General features: G+C 38.7%; 1 protein-coding gene across 4 annotated transcripts in view; it reads left to right on the top strand.

The window, feature by feature from the left end:
• LOC141903547 (zinc finger MIZ domain-containing protein 1-like) overlaps positions 1–20,916 on the top strand; it is a 96,857-nt gene that overhangs the window by 20,038 nt on the left and 55,903 nt on the right. For 3 of the 4 annotated variants that reach the window (XM_074791699.1, XM_074791696.1, XM_074791697.1), the window contains 2 exons: positions 646–769; positions 17,671–17,724. The gene's annotated coding sequence lies outside the window, so the exon portion shown is untranslated. Of the gene's footprint in view, positions 1–645; positions 770–17,670; positions 17,725–20,916 lie in introns of those variants that run through there. The other variant, XM_074791698.1, reaches the window with a different exon arrangement.

The following is a 20,916-nucleotide window of genomic DNA, read 5'->3' as shown; positions in this document are numbered from 1 at the left end:
TTCTTAGGTTATGATGCTGAAACATGTTGTGGTCATTTTCAGAAACAAGGCTAAGTGAATGATCTGTCTCTGGATTCACCAAGCCGGATCGTCTACCCTACTCTCTACTTTACCAATTGGCAACTAACTCAATTGACATTCACTTTTGATCTATTAGTATTCTAGTGGTTAGATCTTCGACAAATTGATCATCTAAGTTTTTCTGATGGTCACGGGAACCAGCCATCCATGCTGGCTAGTACTACGCATATTAGGACATCATAAACAGATTTGACTATTTATAAATCTAAACAAATGCTATTGTTTCTTTCCTAACGTTTCGGGTGGAATAATTAGAGTTTATTATAAACTATGAAGATGGGTGGAAATATTTATGACTACACTTGACTATTTGAGAGTAGTTTCTTACTCTAAAGAGCTCAACTACTCAACTAAAATATCAAAAATGCTCTCGAAATTAGAATAATTTCCAGTTCATTTTCAATTAAACTACACTTCATAGTTCATTTTCAATTAAACTACTACTTTTGACGTCAAATGACTTGTTTGTTATGAAAATTGCTATAAATACAGATATCAGATAGTCTGCAGTCCATTCAATTCTACAACTGAAAAGTATTAAGACATTTTTCAATACGATTTCAGAAAGGTAAAAGAAGAACTGGTAGCTGCTGCTGGTGCTGGTGCTGGTACTGCTGCTGCTGGTGCTGGTGCTGCTGCTGCTGGTACTGACGTCTGCCAGGAGGAATGATTCTCTGAATCTACCACCGTAAGTCATTTGTAATTACATCATCACGCAATGAAATTACTATAACTTCCAAATTTAATCCAATCAAAAAACAACTAGATTTTAGTTTTATACGTGTTGTACGTTACAACTGAATTACGTAACAACCTCCATCTTTTCATTGTTAATTGAAACATTTGAAAGATCATTGCCGTTGGACATGCGCGATAAATTGATTTTGATTTCGCCTTGAAAACCGTTTAAATGTTGAAGTTCATTCATCGATAGGGATATCATACAGCAGCGTGCGCTGTGACTTCACATGAATTTCAAGTATCAGTTTTATGGATCAGTTTTAACCCGTGGATTGACTAAAGTCAAAATTGTTAACCCTTGAGTTATGGATATAACAAGGTCTCAGTTCCACGGTTTTGAATTTGAAAATTCATTGGAAATGAATTGTAATTTTAGATAGAGTCAACTGTTGAATAGGATCCAGTTCCACAGTTCTGGATCCAATTATACAGTTGTACATTTATTAAGTTTGACTTAAATCAAGAATAGTTCATTTCGAATGTTTTCAATTCCAACCAAAATCTGTGGCACTTTGTCCTGTATCATAAGACACTGTAGAGTTTTGTTGTCAGTCATGAACTGACGTCTTTAAATGATTATTGAGTGATTCTGTTTTTCAATGAATTCGTTTCTAGTATGTGTTTTGTCACGTTTTATGACACATAATTCGTCATAGAAATTGCGAATGAAATCGACTGATTGCGATCTTGCCGATGATGATTGCCCGCAGACGACGACAGGCTGCCGTTTTGACCTTGAGCGATAAATTCATCATTCTCGATTTGTCGTTTATTTGCCAAAAATTTCCCGTCGTTAGATTCGCAGAATTTACCGATAATGACTCCGCTTTGACCTCGAAGACGTGTTTATACTTTGACGTACGAATATCGTTTTGACAATGAAATAGGCCTTTTTATTCCTTATCCGTAAATTGTCAGGGTCCTTCTTCATGTGCGTGTGCGTGTGTGTGTGTATGTGTTATTTTTGCATAAATGTCGTTCAATTTTTCGCGCGACGTCAATTTGGTTAGCGCAAGCGGATGATGATGATGGTGGTGGCAGTACACGGAGACGAGAGAAGCTTCTCGTGGATAATGACAACCCGTATCTTGTCATGGCAGTCGATTTAATCAAATTCTGACGCCGACTCGAGTCGTATACGTAAGACGTCAGTGGTTAACAAGGATAAGAAGAAAGCCATTCAACATGCCTGACGCCGTTCGCCATTCTGTCGTTTGTGAAAGTTAATTTTTATTCGATGCGGAAGATTATAAAAAACTCGGGCTGTTCGCGAGGAAGAAAAAAGTTACGCATGTTTCGACATTCAGAAGTTTTAATGAAAGTTTCGCGACATTTTCATAACATATTTCAATAAACATGAATAATGATACTAGAAATACACTGGTAGAATAGACCCCCCGCCCCCCTACACTCAGAATAGATAATAAGATTAAAACTCACTATATACCAATTTTATTGTCATGTATAAATTCCAGCTCTTATATCGTCAATAATCATAAATATCTTAAAGAACTGTAAGAATTATTTCATTGATTAATTGATAGAAAGTTTTGCTATGTTTTTTCTTTTGCTTACGACTAAAATCTGTCGATTGAAAAAGTTCATCGGTGACGAACTTCTATTCACCGGTAAACGATACGTATAAAATAGTCGCGATGTTTTATCGATTTTCGTCGAGATATCGATATCCGAATTATTTGTACGTCCGTCTGGAAACCACGTCGGTCGAAGGCTAATTTTCATGATCGGACGCCGAGCGTTCGGTGAAAAATGTATCGTCCGCGAGAGTCGTAGAAGGTCATCGATTTATCATGTGAAGGTCGTATAATCAGTATGTTGACTGCAGTGATGATTGGTCGGCCGGTCGGTCCGGTCCGGTCAGTCGGCTGGTGGTGGTATAATCCAGATATTGGACTGTACAACACTGGATGAAGATTGAATTAGTATTCCTGTCTCGTGTTCAGATTGCCACATGACAACAACAATGCTTCGAGGAGTAGAGAAAAAACAGCGAAATGGCAAGATTTTCCTCATCGCGTCCATCAACAGTTTGCGGTGCTTATTGTTGCTGACTTGATTCTTAGTTATTATTCCAGTAATAGCTTTCATGATAAATAATTTAATAGCGTTAATGTTTATTCAATCAATGGACAGTAGTTCATTTTACCATAGATAGATACTGTACCACATTGGACAGTCGTGATCTGTTAAGAGCTATAATTCATGTATTATAAGCCGCGACCACACGAATAGGCCCGGATCAGGCCTGAGTCAAATTTGGCCCGTACCTAATTAGCGAGCGTATTCACACGTAAACCACTCACTCATTACTAAACAATGATTAAAACGAAGTGAAATAATTTGATCTGTGGTAAAATTTGGCTGGGGGCTGGTCCTACGTTTTTGGTCGGGCCTAATTTGGCTTGGGTTAAGAACGATTGACCAAAAGCCTATATTCACATTTTGAGAAGTGAAAGTGCAGCCCGGGACCGAGCGCAAATATTTGTTCACGGTCTCGTAGATAAATGATAGAGAGAGTTAATGTATCCCTGTCTGATTTACTGGTGTAGCAGTAAGCAGCCTGTTGATATTTATGATCATACTTACATAGTCTATGAAGTTAATGGTTGTCAGATAGATCACCGGTCAGCATACTGGATACTCCAGGTCAGCATACTGGATACTCCAGGTCAGCATACTGGATACTCCAGGTCAGCATACTGGATACTCCGCGCTAGACAATCAATTCTACAAGTTTTCAATTGTCTTTATACTTCACCCGATCGGTGCAGAATGTATACAGAGTGTCACTCGTTTTTAAGGATCATTATTTCAGTGTACTTCGTTAGTTTCATTACATCAAATAGTATAACATCACTTCAGTAATTCATCCTATGACCTTTAACATTTAGAAACTCATGATATTCAATGCTTTGATGTCGTACACAGTTTTCATCTCTCTTTCTTTGAGTCTGTATCTTAGATGGATGAAATGAATGATAATTAATTGTGGAACTGACTCCGGTCGGTCGGTCGGTCGTCAGTTGAGCCATTTTACAGTTTGGGGTTAAATCACAATCCTGTCTTAATTGTTTTGTGACTGTGTTCGCAGCACCTATATTGATTGATTCTGCGTTGAGGACTCTGCCCCCAATGGATTCTATCTTTCAAGATTTGCTTGTCTTATTTCTGATTCAGCACAGGCAACAGTGACTCATCAACTGTAGCGGTTTACAGCAGAATTTTTTTTTTTAAAGAAAAAAAAAGCATAATCGCAAAATCTACCTGACCACTGCTCTAACCCTGACCCTAACCCTAGCTGGTCGATAACCCTAACCCTAGCAATTCCAGGATTTGAACTAGGAACCTCTTGCCTGCCAGCCCTACACTCTACCCACTAGGCCACCAAACTGTTGGTGACAGCGTGAGGTTTGAAGTTAATCTGGTCAGTCTGGCCATTTGGCTGGGGTGTACAGTCAAACTTGGTGGCTCTATTCATTAACAATACCAGCTATCATTCTCTCAATTACAATACCTAACAAGCCCATTGCTAAGTATTTTAAGGGCATTCTTAGTAAAACAAAGGAAAATAAAGGCATCTTTTAGGTTATAATGTTTCCACAGTGATTATATATAAATAAAACATAGAAACTGATATTCATGTACAGTTAGTGAGGATAGTAGTAGAGATAACTGCAGTACATTTCAATGTTTGACACCTTTTTCCGCTGTCAATAAATGAACCTATTTAAATTTCACTCTCAGTCAGTGACTTACAGTTTGTTTTGTTCTTCGAGCAATTTCAACCGGATATTAATTCATCGTCAGCATGGCGCCATCGGTAGTGCCTCTCGCTACACCGACCACCATCACAGTGTCATCAATATCACCATTCTTCTGTACTGCGTTAGAATCATTTATTACCACATTTCAAAAAAGAAGTCGTGCACTGATTAATGAAATGAGACGATACAATTTTATTCATTAACCTTCCTCTTTTTGTTCATGATCTGTTGCAAAATGAAGACTCCTTAAAGTTAAACTGATAAACTAAATCGGACTCGACCATCGCTTAATCAGCAATCAGCATTGTGACCATCGCATTGTTCATCTACCAGTTAATATTCTAACCAACTTTCGAGCAACTGCACCCAGTATTTTATATTTGGAATTTTTGTCGATTTTCTTGTAATTGATTTGAAACGGGAGAAATATTCTTTAGTGACTTCGCCTGGGTCTGATTTCGATTAGATTATCTGTTTCTTCAATGAGGTCAACAATTCTAACTTAAACTGTTTCCAGCTTAATTATTTTTCGTTGAAACTGGGACCAGTAACTGAATGATTTTCTTCTTGACGGCTAATTTAGAGTCAATATAGGCGCTAATTGATTTGTTAATTAATTCGTTACTAAGTAACTTTTTTATCATTGATGAATAAATATAAAGTTGATACGAAGGCTGATAGTTTGTAGTTGATATGTGATAAATGGTTAACACTACTGTGTATATGTATATCTCGCCTTCATGACTTATTACCTCCTTGTGTCATCGTCCTCGGTCTTATACAGCAATATGCCGCCGGTTATGGGGCTCTAAATATATTATGAAAATCTCGGTGTAGGAACTTTCTCCGGCAAAACTAATTATGTTACGATTGCGCTGTGTCTCGGGATCAATATTAAATGCTCTGGTTTGAGTAGCAGCTCTGCTCGCTTAGCTTCCAGCGCACATCATCTTCTTCAACCGGTTATTTCCGCGGTCGGATAATTTCGCGTGGTCGTTATCGGTTACGACTTATTCCGACGGATCGATCGGAGACTGAGATCGTCGCAATATTTTCAAATATCAACGGTCAGTATTGTCGCCGATATTCCTGGTCAGTTTATCGTTGAATTCGTCGATACAATTTTGCGTCGTTAATTCGCGCGGAAATTTGTAACCGCAAATGGATAGATCTTGTTTGATATCTAATCACCAGGGTGCGTGGCAGTCTAAACACACCGGGAATGCTTTAATCTAATGTCATCGTTGTTTACACCATTATTGTCAATATTCTCAAAATTTCTCCATCTGTTATTCAGTAATTTATGCTTTAATTTGTGTCTATATAAACTTGTTCAAGTACAAACAGATTTTCAAATTTACTGTAAAATAGATTTGTTTTATGTAATTGTTACATATGTACAATATAAGTAATAATACAATTTTGATCAGGAATAAGGGATGCGCCACACGGCAGCAGATATACTTCAAAGCATGAAGATATCGGGTTAATTTAGCCAAAGAGAATTAAGCTTATAAACGTTTCAGTTTGAATTGTTGGCCTTATTTAGGACGCGAAGAAACCAAAAACAACTAAACCAAATGTTTTAATTCTATTTTGAAAGTGAACCCAGAACCCAGTGTTGGTGCACTTTTCAGCTACCACTCTTCTTTCTTTGCTATTTATCAATAAGTTTCAAGTTAAGAATATTCAATTATTTAGATATAAGTATATTTCATTCATTTATTCATTCATTCAATCTATGTTTTATAATCGATCGTTGATTCAATGATTTGTTTTCGTGTGTCAGTATAATTGATCGCACCTTCGAAAAAAAGCCGAATTGAATCCGCGGAAACTCGTGTGACATATCGTTTGGTGACTTAGCAATGATCATTTCCACTTCCTGTTTTTCTGATGCGGTACTTAGTCGATGAGGATTGAGGTAGAGGAGTCGCGAGGCGGCGGCCGTTCACTCCCAGGGTCTCACTCTCTCTATGATGATTGATGGAGCGAATATCGCTGGTGAAGATGGTGTAGAAATGAAAGTTTGAATCCCGGTGGAACGAACGAGCGAGCGAGCGCGGCGTCGTCGACGACGACGGGATTAGCTGATTGTTGGCAAAGATTATTGATTACGCCGGTGATGAATCGTTGGAGGTGATAGAGTTGATGAAACATGATTATGATATTGCTGGCATCGCTGTCTCAGCAGCAGCAGCAGCAGCAGCAGCAGCAGCTACCGCAACCATGAATATCCAGCAGCTACTATCACCATGAGTTCAATCAGTTACCATCATTATGAGTTCCAGCAGCTACCATGATCATGAGTTCCAGCAGCTACCATGATCATGAGTTCCAGCAGCTACCATGATCATGAGTTCAATCAGCTACCATGATCATGAGTTCAATCAGCTACCATGATCATGAGTTCAATCAGCTACCATGATCATGAGTTCAATCAGCTACCATGATCATGAGTTCAATCAGCTACCATGATCATGAGTTCAATCAGCTACCATGATCATGAGTTCAATCAGCTACCATGATCATGAGTTCCAGCAGCTACCATGATCATGAGTTCCAGCAGCTACCATGATCATGAGTTCCAGCAGCTACCATGATCATGAGTTCCAGCAGCTACCATGATCATGAGTTCCAGCAGCTACCATGATCATGAGTTCCAGCAGCTTAGCACGTGTCTATGTAATGACCACAGATCACTTTGTATCAACTCTAATTATCTGATCTATTCTAATCCACTCGGATGAAAAATGAAAAAAAATAATTATTAGATGATATTTTACGATAAAGCGCTTTCAATTTGAGACCTAATCTCAAGAATTAAAGAAATATTGATGAGGATGTATTAGGGCTAGATTATGTATTCTCTGGAATCAAGATGGTAATCGGGCTGAAATATGTTGATTCCGATTACCGCGGTCTCAATCGGTGGCTGAGTGGCTTTTTATGTCAGCACTCCTTTCCCCTCAGTGCTGTCTACGTAATAACCGCCGCTAATGGTTGACAGGGGAAATACGCGAATTGCTGTAAAACACTCGTAATACGGTGGCAAAGTTTATAGTTGTCGGATTACGATGTTATTGTAGCTTAGGGTCACTGTGTGCTACTTATCGTCGACTTTTCCAAATATGAGGCATGCCTGAGCTAGCTCGAGGACATCAAACATATTATCAGCGTCATAGTCTCTCACTCTCTTATATAAACAGGTTTCATTAATGAACAAACATTGAAACAACTGAACATCTCTATATTGATATCAATTGAACAGAATTTAAAACCTCAAGATCCAGTTCTACAATTCACAGTTAAATTAGATATCCCACTAGATGGCGTGCTGCACCAGATATGCCGCTAGATGGCGTGCTACACCAGATATGCCGCTAGATAGCGTGCTACACCAGATATGCCGCTAGATGGCGTGCTGCACCAGATATGCCGCTAGATGGCGTACTACACCAGATATGCCACTAGATGGCGTGCTACACCAGATATGCCGCTAGATGGCGTGCTACACCAGATATGCCGCTAGATGGCGTGCTACACCAGATATGCCACTAGATGGCGTGCTGCACCAGATATGCCGCTAGATGACCTAAGTTTCGGTACAAACTCAAATTGATATTTACAATTCAAATTTAGCGTTATTTTCATTCTTCGTTCATAGAATTTGTCTAACTGCACACTAGCGACACCTGGGTGGGTCGTCACTTGCCATAAGTGGAATCTTTTATTGCTACAGTTAAGTGTACATCGAGAACTATAGAATTGGCACCTGATGAATAGAATCTTTATTTGTTTTTAATCTTGATCGTAGGATTTGTTGAGATGCGCAGTTTTAATCCCGGTATCTTCACGTCAGATAGTAATATTCATATGAATCCTGATTATAACTGGGTGTATTATAGAGTATCAGATTGCATTAGAGTCGTCAATAATTAAATACTTTGTCAAACATGCTACAGAGAACTGTATCATTGGCTTGTGATACTACTACACTAACACTGGCGTATTGATAAATGAGAGAAGCTCACACCGGTTTTCTGTAAGATTAATCAACGTCTAGTCGTAATAAATGTGCATTCCGCGAATTAAAACTCGTAATATTTGTGAAAGTTTTACACTAGCGACCGATATGACGGATGATACGTTATCCGTAATCTATCGTAATGTCGTCGGTCCCTCGGTTCATGAATATTCATTTGATAAAGGGATATGTTTGAAAAAAAAATCTTTGATGTGTTAAGGTGTTTATTTTCAAACGTAACATCATTGTCTATAGTCGAGTAGCGTTTCTCTCTAAACTCTGAACTAAATAAAAACATGTAAATGATTTTGCTATTGATTCATATTCGCGTACAGATGGCGTGATTATCGAACTGTCCGGGGTACGATAATTTATGGACGAATCTAGGCATTAAGTATTGTATTAATTGAAATGAAAATAAGCCACCTTTGAGTTAACGGAACAACTGACATTGTGCAGTGTACACACCCTGTCGACTTATTGAATATCAGACTTAAAATTGATTTTAGTTCATTGAATCCCTACATGAAGTCGGGTTACATATTTTAATCTGGATATCTTTCCCTCTCCCCCCTCCCCATCCCTCTCCCAATCCCTCTCACTTTCCTCTCTCCCCCTCTCCCTCTCTCTTCCCCTCTCACTCTCCCCTCTCTCCCCTCTCTCTCTTCCCCTCTCACTCTTCCCCTCTCACTCTCCCCTCTCTCCCCCTCTCTTCCCCTCTCTGTACTCTCACTCTCTCTCTCTACTCTCAAACTCCCTCTCCCTCACTCTCCCTCCCTCTCCTCTCTCTCTTCCCCTCTTTCTACTCTCACTCTCCCTCACTCTCCTCTCTCCTTCCCCCTCCACCTCTCCCTCTCTCCCTCTCCCTTTCCCTCCCCCTCCACCTCCCTCTCTCTCTCCCTCTCTCCCTCTCTCCCTCTCCCTCTCTCCCTCTCTCCCTCTCTCCCTCTCTCTCTCTCCCTCTCCCTCTCTCCCTCTCCCTCTCTCTATTCTCACTCTCCTATCTGTTACAATTGATCAATAGATAACTAATAGTCTATAACGGGACAAGTGTAACGCAATGCATTATGTCAAATCAAATAATGTTGCAATCGAGTGCACAAAAATCTACTTAGCCATTGATCTTATACAGATCTCGTCCATCCGAGGCAACATCACTTTCTCAACGCTGTTTTAAACTTACAATAGAAACTATCAACTACCTTACATATGCATTTATTGTAAATATAATCCATATTCATCCCACCATAAAGGTCCCTTAACTTCTGAGCGATTACGACCCTGATTTTACTCTCAGGTATTTCAATTATCTGATTTGAATAAAAAGAATTGCTGGTTCTTGCGGTATGATTCCTATAAATCATGTTTTTACCTTTCTTTTTATTAGCAACTGTTGTCTTCACTTGTGAACTGTTCATATAAAGAACTCTTAAATGGCTGCAGTCTTGAAGCCTTTCAAATTTGCTTTGTTACTAAAGATGCCTGAATGTCGAGACATAATTATGGATTTCTGTGACTTGTATTATAGTTATGAATAATACCCCAGTATCAGACAGCTTGCCTTTGAAAATATATCGCGTAGCGTTTTTTTACATTAACGTACAGATGTAGATGACAATATTAGGTTTGCTAATGCTATACAATCGAGCCAAGTTTGATACTTACATTTGGTGACAGCTTTCTCGATACTAACCCCTGACGTTCCCTTTATATATGAATTTGTATTTTACAAATCAATATCAACTGAATGAATAAGCAGCGCAGGTTTTCATATTCAGGTATTTCACGTTTTTAACGCTACTTAGATATAGATAACTGCTGAAACAAACAGATATTATCATCCTCTACGAATCTGGTACCAGCTTTTTGAATCAGTTTCAATGTGTTGTGAACTACCCGTCATTGAACTTGCCTTTTATAGCAACTGATTAATTCATAACTTATTCATGGTTTTTGTAAAAAATATTTTCCACAAAACTATGCTGAGGAGTTAGTTTCACTATAATATTTGAGTTGCTCGTCCATCGGTTAACAATCGGAAATCAATTACCTGTACAAAGAGAATACAAGACCTCGAACAGAAAATCTGTAATAAAGTCTTCACGTAGATATCATTGATTGGGGTCTATATATATATATATGTATATATAGCGAGTAGAAATGTAAAAGCTGTAAGACGTAACATAGAATTGTGAAACAACTGTAACTGATCGATTGTCAATAGGATGTAGGAAATAATGATTAATGGATTTGTCGTAAATTTATTGCATAAATCATCGGTTTAGTTCTAGGAAAGTATGAACTGCTATTGTTTCTTTTTGCCGGTGAATTCTTCGAAAGAAATGACAATAGCACGAGCAAACGATTAATAGTTATAGCAGCTGGTACTGAGCGTTTATACTCAACTACTCGAGCGAGCGACTATAGCTATAAGATATTAAACCAATATGTCACTGTTTATTTGATTATAGTTATTCATACTGAATAATCACTATAGCTAATACCAGAAAATCATAAAGACTAAAATTTTAGCCGATATTAGTGAGCGTGTTATTACTGTTACCGGTATATAATTGAAATGAAATCATCGGTTACCTGCGGAAGTAAAGCTCTCTGATTGTCGAGTTGATATTCATTCACTATCGCTGCTGTTATTCAGAATTACATCGATTATTGAATGATGGAATGTGTGGTGATGAATTATTACAGCGAAGTTATCACAAATTCATAGCTTCATTAGCTAACCCAACCTTTGAGCAACTTTAGTATGTTAATTCTTGAAGACTTACAGGTTATGGAACATCACTCATTCATTACCAAAATGTTTATTATAAAATGGTATCAATACAATGCTGTGGCAAGTGAGGTGAGTCACTTCCCGAACTGGTACGGGCCTGGTCCGATGTTTGCCCCGTGTCAAATGAGCAACCGTTTGCCCGGGCCTAATCCCGCACAGGTCGAAAACCGTCATGTGATTATGGCTATTTATAGCATCATTAGCTCTAAATGTTTAGATGTATTTTCTTATGTTTAAGGAGTGTAATTTACAATGACAGATTTCAGACTCATCCTCTCTCGATTCTCTTTTCACTTGTGTCGTCTCGAAAAGCTGCGAAACTGTTTATCGAGACAAAAACTGTTCTATGATCTAAATTTTGATGGGCCTTGAGAAACTTTCTCGTGTGATTACTTACGGAAACCTGATTAATAAACTAGAAGACACGACGCGGATTAATCAATCTTTACATCGTTTGTCCTTCAGAAAAAAATTGTTCTCATAAAACTATGTAGAAGATATGGAGCCATCGAGCGAGAATTAGTGGACGCATCGAAACAATGATTTACTTCACATTGGAATCGGTTTCTATTAACCATAAAATATATCGGTAATTTAATAACTGCTGCTGCGCACAAATAATGAGCGCTCCACGCGACGAACACTTTAACGCATCTGACTATTGAATTTATTATTGGCGCTGATTTCGATTTTGCGGATCTGAACGATCGATGTCCGCGCTATAAATCTCATTATGCGAGTAATAATAGGAGACGCTTTGATTCACACGTACGTCTTAACGCTCCCTAAATCATTGAAAACATGTCCGATTTTCAAAAGAAAAAACAAAGATTTAATAGACTTGGCTGTAGTGGAGATGAGAATGAGTGTGGTTTGGTACTGGTTACGTCAGTCTGTCCATCGTCGTCGTTGTAGATGATAGATTGAATATCAGCGTGTAACGATGCTGAGCTGTAAATAAATTCTCTCTATGTTGTTTGTCTCAGCACAAGGCGAGAGGGAGAGAGACATCCAAGGGGAAATGAGTTGATGTGCAATTACTGTAATCTATCGCGGTGTGTTGCTGTATGTTGTTTAGTTGAGGACTGGTGATCGATGGTTTATTCTCTACTGTAATGAGACCTGTAATCACATTCTTCACCTTCTGTATCTATTAATTGTTTTTAATTGTGACTCTTAAAAATATCCTTATGGAATTTAGTCGTGACAAATTTACAGACTTCTCTTTCTGTAATTGCACCGATTGTAGGTAGATGAAGGATGATATGTAATTTAGCAATAATGTTTCTCGACTTATAGGTGTTTGATCTATCAGTGAGTAAAAGGTATCGTGGATGCTAATTGTCAATATAAAGTGGTAACTTTCAATCTTGTGTGGCTACAATATCGAAACGAATCCTTAAACACGCTAAACAATACCCCACCACGCTTTAGTGAGTTCGATGATTCTTAAAAAGTTAGTTCTCTTCTCTAATGAGTTTAGACTTTATGTGGTATTCGTTATAACTTGTAAGACATCATTACTGATTTACCGTCACTTTCTGAACTGGTTTTTTTTTCCGCTAGGATGTCGACAGTTGGACAAACAGCGATGACACGTTTGGGAATGAACCAATTTAAACTTCAGAACTTTTCTCTCCGATGATTCGTTTCTTCAAAATTTAAAAATTTAAAAGTTAATCAGCTCTCAGAAACCGATCAATTAATAGTTGCCTTTCTAAAAATCTTCGTTGAAGCCTAAGCTTCGTAAATTTTGAGTCATTTAGAAAACTTAGCCCGAGTTGCTGATTGCGGAATCTAGTTATTAATGTCATCTTGTCGTCGATATAACTTTTAATCGAAATTGTTATTGCTAATAATCGATTAAAGTAGATATAATTGGTTATGATATATCAGTTTTATTGTGTGATGTATATATAGGGGTAGGGGTGACTAGTAAATAAGTGTAGTCTGTGCGAGCTCCTCATTAATAAACCAATAAACTAAATCTAATAACTGTGGATGCTCTGAATATTACATGTGTTGTTTCTATCATATTCTACCTGATGCGTCGTGGTAGGCTACAAACTATATATCGATCTATTCTTTCCTTGTCCCGAACTGACAACTAATGTTTAATAGCATTGATTTATTATACGTATGCCTCACAGCTGTGGCCAGCCAGACCTTTTAATCCATTGATATCTACATAACACTATACTGTATTCAAACACTTTTATCTTGTCATCCAATGAGAGAAATGGTGACTGCAAATATATATATATATATATTATATCTGACTAATCTTTCAACAGACGGGTAAAAACTCTTGTAAAATTTACAAAGATTTCTTTTTTGTGGAAAACTTCAATTTTTTCGTTATTATTTCATCAATATGATTTCTGCGATTGTGATCCTCGTCGTGAATAGAGCCAATCAATAGAATGATCTGTCTGATTTAATTAGCACGAACAAATGGAAGACGAAAGCTTTTAATTACGGATGCATTAATTGTTTTACGATGATAGTAAATGCAGCAGCAGCAGCAGCCTCTCAGCTCTCAGCCCACTATCACTCGCTGTGCTCGCCGTTTTTGCATCAATATTTATAGACGAAAGTAAGTCGTGTTTTCATTGCTGTTTTTCGCTTGACAGGGAGCCTGTAAAGTGACTATTAGTCACAATATCGGGTGCCTTGATGGGTATTGTATGCGAGCATTCACCGGTAATTGACGCGCACTGAGCATAATCTGAGAGACACACGGAGGAGGAGAGTATGTGCTGGTATTTCTTCTCACCAGTCGGTCGGTCGGTCGAACCCTGCTCACTCCCCCGTCTGTTACGTTTATCTGTGCTTTAATACATTAAAGGCACACCACAAATCAACTTCTCCCTCCCTCCCTCCCGCCACCGACAAGATCATCCGCGAAACAGATGTAGACAACTACAGTTGCTATGGCAACCACGTCTGCCGAAGACAATTAGCAGCCAGTGTCAAATGGCCAATACGGGAAAAGACGACTTTACAAAATTTGTCGACTCCGGATTTGTTTTTATTTACGACTTATTAGCGGGTTTCTTTCTGGGAATGACTGCGTAATGAGAAACCAAAGACATTTTCTCACTCGTTTCCGTTGAAATCTTATTTACCCGTGAGCTCTCTAAAATACGTTTGTGTTTATCGATATTACATACCTTTAACACACGATCATATTTTTCGATGAATGAAATTTCGTACAAATTAAGAAACTGCATATTTTGCTTACATTTTATTAAGAGTGGATTGTAAAATATGATAACATCGACATTAAGATTTAAACTAAAATTTAAATTAAATTCGACTGTAATGAAATAAAGAATTAATAAATTAGTAGCTTCTTTCAGTTTATGATGTTTTACCAAATGATATTGAAACTACTTTGCCTCCCTAATGGTTGTCACGTGACCTGACTGTAAATAACTAGTTCATATGATAAATCAACTGAGTTTAACTTTGTTCATCTGTAGCTAAAAACTGTCTAATTATTGCTTCGTAATTGTGATAAAACGACTTGGAAGAAATCACTTTGTATTTTACCGATCGACAATGCGGTGCTGCCATCTACGGTAGATTCTAACTCTCTGTTACCTGAAGGCAATAAACTCTTTAAAAATTTCATCCTTGTATAATATGTTGCTCCTGGAAGATTATGGCACGCGTGATGATTGCGTGGGTTTTAGTAACCAATCGTTTAAGACTTCTAGTGCGAAGAGATCAAACTTATTTCACTAAATGTACTTTAATGTCATCTTCTTTCTATCATTTCATCTCATTTGATTTGAAAGGACAAAAATTCAAACCCTCAGATATTGATTAACTTGCAAAAATGTCAGTTTAATTTGTTTTTGTCCTGAGCGAAAAATGTCTGATTGAGTTTCACGTTTCCTCTGAGAGCAGCTTCCTCCAACGCGTATTTCATTTTGTCAAATATGAATTCAGGTCGGGTAAAATATACTTTCGATTGTGGAATATTTTTACCACTGATGAATGGATGAATTTCGATGTTTGTTTAGTGTAAGATGAAGCCTGTAGCGAAAGCTGCTGCTGCTGCTGCTGCTGCTGTTGCTGAACTATTCATTTGTTATCAACAATTCTGCGAAAATAAAATGTTTGTACATATTAAATATTTGTCACATTTTCGAGGTCGGCTTGACTCCGTTTTTGTTCTTGGTAAAATAATCTGATCATAAATGCCAGCCATGACACATGGAAAAATTACATCTGAAAAAAGTATTCGTTAGCTGCTTTTGCCCTTCATGTTAATGGATAATTGATTCAGGTGTGAAGGAATGTGTATCTTTTCGGCATAAAAATCCAAGCTCTTCGAACGCTAATCCTTACCTAGCTAGTTGATAACCCTAACCCTAGCCACTCTGGTACTTGAACCGAGAACCTCTTGCCTGCCAGCTTAGCACTCTAACCACTAGACCACATATCTCTTGGTAGTTGGTCAAGTTTGTAAGTTTGTCTGGTCAGTGTGGTGACCATTTTGCTGTGGTGACCAGTCAGGTGTGGTGACCAGTCAGGTGTGGTGTCTGAGTCATATTCTGATAACAAGCCCATCTATAAAATCATCTTTAGGGATAGACTGGAATGGAATAGATTTAAATGAACCGTATTGCTCCCCGAAAACTGAATAGGGTCAAGGTCTCAAGAGACCAACCGAGACTACCAAGACTGATATGTTATGATATGATATAGTAAATAAAGGACATTTTTCCTACAGATAATTTAGCAATACTGTTTCAAATATATTTGCTATATATATTAGAAATCAGATAGATATATTGTTATCATTACTCATATTGTGAGTTCATCCTATAGACTTGTTTGGGTTACTATCGGCTAAAGTTCTACGGATTTTCTAGTCAAATTGTGATTTCGCTTCATTAGTTTTACTGTCTTCATCATCAGCCGCAGCAAGTGAGTGGTGGACGTATGACGCCTCGGTGAACATCATCCCTGGTGGTCAGCTCGTGTTTATAATAAATCACACGCGCAAAGCCTTCTCTAGCGGAAACCTTCCTCACAGAAACTCCTCACAGTCTCCTCGCAGAAACTTCTCACAGAAACTCCCCTCACAGAAACTCCCCTCACAGAAACTCTCCTCACAGAAACTTTTCACAGAAACTCCCCTCACAGAAACTCCTCACAGAAATTCTCCTCGCAGAAACTGATTTTTTGTCGTTAATGCAAATGTAGAAATATCTACTATCTATTCATGTATGTATATAAAAGAATTCATATTGTTAAAACTGATTCTCAACTGTCAATGTCTCAACTCCACCCAAATCTAAACTATTCAAAAACCTCAAAACATATGAAAGTTTTCCCTTAACAGATTTCAAGTGTTAGATACTGCCGAGGGTTAACCAATCAAGTAAATGTCACATGATACACGGGTGGCAACCCGGGGCGCGATACAGAATGAAAAAATATTTTTCCATGTGCCAAAACTTTTTGCTCGATTTTGTAAAAAAGAAAGTGATTTAGCTCAGCGGAAAATTACGTTTGCTCGAAGCAACAGTTTGCACTATTTTACCGAGTACACTTCGAATTACAGAAATATTTTTATTTGAAATACCGGGGTATATTAACGGTTGCTCGTGCCAAGTTTAAGTTAGGTGTCTAGACACCTCTATATACTGTTACAAAGTAATGAAATATCATCTCTTGCAGTTGGAATGAATGGACACGAAAATCAACTGATACTAGTCGATTCATATTATCCTATATTCATTTCTTTTAAGTATCATTTCACCGCAGCCACTGGATATTTCAATCTTCAACTCTGCGCACTCTACTGATAGTAGTTTATATGAGCTTTATGATGGTCTTAAATTCAACTTTAAGTTTATATGTGAAATGATCTTAAATGCCTTGGTTGAGAAATGATCTCTCAAAACTTTGTTTTCTAGGTTTATTTAGACTTGACTTTGTCTACTGTTTGAGAGTATAGTTGCTACTCTTTTAAGAGCTCAACTACATAAAAATATCACATTTACCTCAAGATCAGTATGATTTCCAACTTATTTTGATGTCAAAGTGCCTTCATTTCTTTGTGAAAAACTAACACAATTAGAGATATCTTGTAGTCCGGTCTGGTTTGTTTATGTCTGTAACATCTAAAACAGTTTTTGCTAAACTAGAAATAACTTAAAACGATATCTTAATCGGAGCATTATTTGTTAAATTTCTTTTTCTATCTTTATTGCTTATAGATGATTGTTCACTCTTGTGAAGATGACATATGACTGTTGCTCATTTCATATAAGGTAAGATGTATATTCAATCTCGGTGAAACTTGCTCTGAGTCCACGTTGTATCGCAGAAATAAGTATAGAATGTTTCCTTGAGCTATTTGATGTGTCATCTTCAGGAATACTAAATAATACTTGCTAAAAGTACCACCGAACCTTAAGTTATGTTAATGTGGCTGAGGTGTATATATTTGGTCTATGAAATTATTTCTTTTTTGCTTTCAATGCTTTGATTTTTCATATTAGTTGATATTCATTCTATTTTATCGGTTATCATTAGAAATACAGAATTATTTTCCTCTCAAAGCGGTGTGTAATGAGAAGATCCTCGGGGAGGGGGGTTAGGGGGTCTGGAGGAAGGGGACGAGAACATTTACATTGTTTAACATAAATATTAGTGTGTTAATAATAACAGGTTGCATAGATCTCTGTGTGGTAATTAATATTTACTGCGAGACTATTATTTGTGGCTACGCGATCAATGCGGCACCGAGTCAGCGACAGCTACTGCAGTTTCACCCGCTGCTGATAAATCAATTTCCCATCCGTTTAGTCGTCATAATAATAATAATAATAATCATAATCATAATAATTGCTATTAGTACTGTCTAGTGAAGATGTGTTAGGTGTCGTAGTGTATATTCTATTAGCGTCTGATTACAGAATTTCATCCAATTAAGACATGAAGAGTTCCTAAAACGATCAAATAAAAGTTCAAACAAAAGGCAGTCATATCAATCGAGTTAATTTGATTCAGGTGCCCGGAAATTTCATTAGTCAAAATGATTATTTACTAAATAGTTCTGCTCTCTAGCAGGGGTCCGAGGGGTCTTGGTGGTCCGAGGGGTCCCATTGCTGTAGCAGCAGTCCGAGGGGTCTCGGTGCTGTAGCAGCGGTCCTAGGGGTCTTGGTGCTGTAGCAGCGGTCCGAGGAGTCCTGGTGCTGTAGCAGGGGTCCGAGGAGTCCCGGTGCTGTAGCAGCGGTCCGAGGAGTCTCAATGCTGTAGCAGCGGTCCGAGGAGTCTCGGTGCTGTAGCAGCGGTCCTAGGGGTCTTGGTGCTGTAGCAGCGGTCCGAGGAGTCCTGGTGCTGTAGCAGGGATCCGAGGAGTCCCGGTGCTGTAGCAGCGGTCCGAGGAGTCCCGGTGCTGTAGCAGCGGTCCGAGGAGTCCTGGTGCTGTAGCAGCGGTCTGAGGAGTCCTGGTGCTGTAGCAGCGGTCCGAGGAGTCCTGGTGCTGTAGTAGCGGTCTGAGGAGTCTCGGTGCTGTAGCAGTGGTCGGAGGAGTCCCGGTGCTGTAGCAGCGGTCGGAGGAGTCCTGGTGCTGAAGCAGCGGTCTGAGGAGTCCTGGTGCTGTAGCAGCGGTCCGAGGAGTCCTGGTGCTGTAGTAGCGGTCTGAGGAGTCCCGGTGCTGTAGCAGCGGTCGGAGGAGTCCCGGTGCTGTAGCAGCGGTCCGAGGAGTCCTGGTGCTGTAGCAGCGGTCTGAGGAGTCCTGGTGCTGTAGCAGCGGTCCGAGGAGTCCTGGTGCTGTAGTAGCGGTCTGAGGAGTCTCGGTGCTGTAGCAGTGGTCTGAGGAGTCCTGGTGCTGTAGCAGCGGTCCGAGGGGTCCCCCGATCATTATTCACGAACTCCTGATAATAACGAAAAATTGACACCGGTAAATATACAGTGGCAACGACGGTGTTATCACAGCATGACGCGGTTTGTGAGTATTCATTTCTTTCACCAGATTCTCTCTCTCTCTCTCGATCTGATCGTGGTGCTCGGTATTTAACTCGCGACGACGCAGACCGATTCGATATATTACTAAATGGATTGTTACCGGCTTCACTGGCGATGATGAAAGGCTTGAAAAACGACGACGACGTCGACGACATTGAGCGATATCACCGTGGTACCCGTCGCATTGCGTCGCACCGTTACACAACTGACTGTGTGTAAATGGTTTTATGTAATGACAGCGGTGAGTGTGATTATGTATTGACGAAAGGATTTCCCTGGAAACGATTGTTAGCTTTTCCAACTCGGTGATCGCGTGGTCGTCGGTAGATGCCATTAGAGAGCCTATTGCCCGGTGAACGGTTAACACCTGCTACAGAATCATCATCATTGTCATCTTTGCTCTTTGTGTCATCATCAGTATCATTGTCATCAGTGAGTGTAAGTATTTTCATATGTTTAGTAAGTATATCTCACTGAGTCAGGAGTCACAGAGTAGGTCAGGATGAGTGGGTGTCAGGATGAGTGGATGAATTAGTTGAATCTAGAAATTCACTTGATATTTACCTCATTGACATTGATTGTAATCTTTTGACGGTTCTCTTGACTTCGTAATTATTTGATGATAAGGGTTTCGCAGCCTGTGACTGAAATCCATCAGTAAAACAATGGTTTCACGGTGTGAAGAATTCATTATTGCGGTTGTATTTAAGTGGTTAATGATACGACAATCAACATTATTGATATAATGCTGTCTGGATCATTCATTAGACACGTTGATTTTATTGGTTTTTACAGCTCAGATCTGCTCCCTGTATTTACTGGTTGGAAACATATGTTTGAATAGTCATAATTGATATGTCTGCTTCAAACAGCTATTGGTATTTTGTTGTCGAAGCTGGATTTTTGTAGGCGTTGATCACGACACTTTTATTGCTACCAGAAATTACAATTTCTTCAGAAATGTATGAATTGTGCCTCTTCATTCATGGCATCGCGCTGGAAGATGGCATTGTGCTACTGTTACTGAAGATCATCATATAAAAATCCTACAATGTGAAGGTTCAACAACTAAAATCTATTTAGCCGACATTTCGGAAGGATTTCTTCCCATCTTCTAAGATTCAAAATCTAATTGAAAAATCTCTTTAAGATGTAAAGTAGAAATCCTTCCGAATTTTCGGCTAAATAGATTTTAGTTTTTAAATCTTCACATTGTGAGATTTCTATAAGATGATCTTCAGTAACAGTAGCACAATGCCATCTTCCAGCGCGATGCCACGAATGAAGAGGCACAATTTATACATTTCTGAAGAAATGGTAATTTCTGGTAGCGATTACAAGGTGTTCAATGAGATTTTACGTACAATTCATAGACTACGATAAGTTTCATTTCAAGTGAAGATTATATCTGTCAAGCTGAGGTTGAAAGTTGATAATGCGGTAGTCTATGTATTTATCTGTCTTTCTAAGAGTTGCAGCGCTGAGACAAA

This window comes from Tubulanus polymorphus, chromosome 4 (assembly GCF_964204645.1).
Source record: "Tubulanus polymorphus chromosome 4, tnTubPoly1.2, whole genome shotgun sequence".
Lineage (NCBI taxonomy): Eukaryota > Metazoa > Nemertea > Palaeonemertea > Tubulaniformes > Tubulanidae > Tubulanus > Tubulanus polymorphus.
The sequence above is the reverse complement of the archived record's forward strand: the minus strand, read 5'-3'. Positions and strand labels throughout refer to the sequence as shown.